Below are 3,996 nucleotides of genomic sequence, written 5' to 3' on the forward strand. Positions count from 1 at the left end.
GTTTCACAGAGACAAACAGGAGACCTAATCGTAAGGATTAGATAAAATGAGAAATAGGGTCTGTGATAGATAGTGCTCTATCTTGACTCTATATTTTTATACTTTTTACTTAAAATGAAAGTCAACAAAGAAAGACTAGGTCTTATTATTTCTACATGTTAGTAACATTCCCTTGAAACTTCCAGGGGTGTATCTACGTATTTTGCTTGCGCTTAGTGTTTTCCGATTCTACTATAAATCATATAGGAACCTGTTAGAATTTATAATTGTGAGTTTATTGGATTGTTTCATCAACGGTATTGGGTCAGAATTCCCTTTTGACTCTGCGCCAGGGATTCCACTATTATTAATGAACATAATAATGATTAGTGAACATTAATGGAATAATTCCTTCATATTTATAGAGATAGGGGATATAATTCACATGGATATAGTAAGTCTCGCTTGGGCTGCTTTAATGGTAGTCTTTACATTTTCTCTTTCACTCGTAGTATGGGGTAGAAGTGGACTCTAGAAGTACTACTAATTGAGTTTGATTCCTCAAACTCAACCCATATCAATTGTTTTATAGATCGTTCTGCAAAGTCCTTTTTTTTACTGTTAAAATAGAAAAGAAAATAATTATGTTATTAAGTGGATACAGACTTCCTATGGGAAACAACATAGACATAGTGGTTGTCCAACAATATACTACACATAATAAAATATTGCCTTGGGCAAGTCACATATTGCGCGTTCCCGCTTTTTTTTTTTATTCTTTTAGAAATCTTATTTATGTTATGCTTGCTTTATTGAACTCATTTCATATCATGGTTCAAACGTTAAAAATCGGTGGGCTTTACTAATCCTTTTCGAAATCCAAAGAGGTTCCCATGGAAATGAACCACTGGATCATCTGTCAACTGATCAATCAATTACTTCTTCAGAATACTAAAAAAAGATTATTTTATTTTCTTTTTATTAATTTTTCATTATTAATTTTATTAATATTAATATAGGCCTATACTCTTTTTTCCTTCGTCAATTTGATTCTTTCAATGGATATCGGGATTCATATTGAATAGAATCAGAAATTCTAGGAATTAGAATTGTAAGAGTAAGAATTGCCCTTCGATTTTTTCAGATTGATGATTGGAATCAACACAAATTAAATAGATGAAGCAAAGAAATAGAATTGGTACATTATGTAAATACATTACATATATGTAATTGATATCTATGAAGATACATATTGCAGATTGATCTATATTAAACCTCTATCTTTATACAGTACGACTTTATATACTACAATAACAATAATAAGTATGGTAGAAAGATTCATCTATTTCTTTCTACCATACTATCGAATCTCATAAAATACTGATGATTCTCGTCCGCTTATTTCATTTAAGACACGAAATCTTAATACTTTTCATTTTCTTTTTTCTTTTCAATCATTGATAAAAAGATAAAAACTAAACAGTCAAGTTTAATTCAAATTAATCATTTTGACTGACTGTTTTTACATATATTATAAGTAAAAAAGCAGTAGGAACTAGAATGAACAGTGCAGTAGCAATAAATGCGAGAATATTTACTTCCATAATCTCATCGTTTCATTTTTAATTAATTCGCAATAACTCGGGATTTAATCCCATAGAGCTGATAAATCTTTCGCCTGTAAATTCAATATTCAATGGGATGAATTACATCTCGACGATATCGAATCGGAGCAATATCATGAATAACAATATCTGAGCTATCAAATTGATTCATCGTCGAGAATTAAATAGTATAACATAGGAAGATCTTTTATCCATACCGAATTCAAATTTTGATTCCTGATCCGATAAATAATTCCTTTACTTTCTTTATCATTCTTTTCCTTTCCATTCTTTCTTTTCTATAACCTACGTCCCTCCTTGTGGAATCATCTGATGAAATATCATATGACCGCCTTTACACTTACTTACATTGGTTATAAAAAACCCCAATAAAATAACCAATAGAAGCGAAATGTAAAAAGGAAGAAGTTTAGTTCTAAACCCCCTTTTTATGATCTAATCTTCTTGGAAAACAAAGAAGTAGTATAAAATAAGGAGAGTCCGGGTATAAAAAAATCGAGTATTCCATCAAATTCATTAAAAAGTTTGTTCTTTCTTCGGCAAGACCCTTAAACTTAAAAAAGATTATTCATTCCCTCACAAAGAGAGATAGGATCTTCTTTGAGCTTTATTTTATTAATATCCCATTTCCTTGGATTAATTTTGGGATGCATATATCAAAAATTCAGTGTGAAATTTGAATGAGATAAATTGGTTCAAATTCACATTAATAATTTCAATTATTAATTGAGGTTACACAAAATCGGAGCCCTAAAGGGATATACTTTTAATCTTAAAAGTATTATATCAAAGTTACTATGTTAAGTTAATCTTTTTTGTATCGTACAAATTCCATTTCTGTATAGCCCCCTGTAAACATATAGTACTCTATTACACAGATCGGGAATAATCGAAAAAGCCAGACTCCGTACGGTATTTCTTGGAATCCTGAATATAATTTTACCAATCATTGTACTAATCTACATATGTCTTTCTCCTATCAATTGGTACTAGTTGAATAAATGGTAATTCCCATATTTATTTGATGAGAAATGTGAAACTAATAAATAAATAAAATAGGAGGGTATCCTCTTGTGAATGAAATTCTGCTATTTCTTTTGTTCTCCTTTTCACAGCAAACGCAGAGATGAATTGATGTATTTTTTTTATTGGATTTGGATCTGTCGGGACTGACGGGGCTCGAACCCGCAGCTTCCGCCTTGACAGGGCGGTGCTCTGACCAATTGAACTACAATCCCAAGGAAATCAAGTGTACATCATACATATTCTTATGATTTAATTCAAACCCTTTCTATTTTATTTCTATTTTATTTCTATTTTTATTTAGATTTTAGATTAGAATAGTCGTATTGTAACAGAAACGCGAGTAATATATTTGATATACACACGGATATGCACTTTAGTGAGAGCGCCTCACGGATTGTTAATAATCCTTTCGTTTTTTATAAATTGATTAATAATCAAATAAAGCTTTCAATGAAAAAAAAAGAGTTTTTTATTTATTCTTTATTTTATTCTTTTCCTTATACTTCCAGATCTTTATATGAATCTAGTATGAATCTAGATCATTAGCAAGCAAGATCAGAATTTGTGAGAAAAAATAAAGAGAGCAAATGAACGGCGGTAAAATATATCAGAAAATTTTAGTTTTTTTATTCTTCCGTATTCCGATCAGGCATTTCTGGGGAACAACAAATGGGGTTCTATCATTTCATGGTGGATCGGCCAATTATTGGGCCGAGCTGGATTTGAACCAGCGTAGACATATTGCCAACGAATTTACAGTCCGTCCCCATTAACCGCTCGGGCATCGACCCAGGAAGAATCAATTCCCGGCTTATTGATAATTCATGATCAACTTCCTTTCGTAGTACACCTACCCCCAGGGGAATTCGAATCCCCGCTGCCTCCTTGAAAGAGAGATGTCCTGAACCACTAGACGATGGGGGCAAGTATGCCCGACCGCCATCATACTATGCTCATTGTATGAACAGTTTTTTTAAATTGTCAATATAATGTGGTATGATTAAATCTGAAAGATCTTTCCCTCTTTTCTGATTCCATAGAATCTTTTGATTCGTATTTATATTCATGAATCATTCATTCTAATCATATAATTTTTTTTTAATATTATTTTCATTAAATTTTCATTAAATATATTTATTTCATTTTCAATTTTATTATAATTCTAATTAATTAGAAATAGAATTATATCAAAGAATAAAATAAATAAAGAAAATGAATATAAGAATAAATAGATATTAATTATAAATCGATATTATTAAAATTATTAATATTAAAAAAAATAAATAAAATAATAAACTAAATCGGTAGAATAGAAATAATACGAGGTATAGGACCTTTTGGGGAGTGATTGGTCCGCCAGATCAGA

General features: G+C 30.6%; 2 non-coding genes across 2 annotated transcripts; both read right to left on the reverse strand.

Moving 5' to 3' along the window:
* Positions 1-2,768: 2,768 nt before the first annotated feature.
* Positions 2,769-2,842, reverse strand: TRNAD-GUC (transfer RNA aspartic acid (anticodon GUC)). The gene has a single exon. It is a non-coding gene; the product is annotated as a tRNA-Asp (tRNA).
* A 495-nt stretch (positions 2,843-3,337) lies between these two features.
* On the reverse strand, positions 3,338-3,421 carry TRNAY-GUA (transfer RNA tyrosine (anticodon GUA)). Its single transcript has one exon. It is a non-coding gene; the product is annotated as a tRNA-Tyr (tRNA).
* Positions 3,422-3,996: the final 575 nt, after the last annotated feature.

This window comes from Corylus avellana, unplaced genomic scaffold (assembly GCF_965113065.1).
Source record: "Corylus avellana unplaced genomic scaffold, dhCorAvel1.hap1.2 HAP1_SCAFFOLD_200, whole genome shotgun sequence".
NCBI classification, from domain to species: Eukaryota; Viridiplantae; Streptophyta; class Magnoliopsida; order Fagales; family Betulaceae; genus Corylus; species Corylus avellana.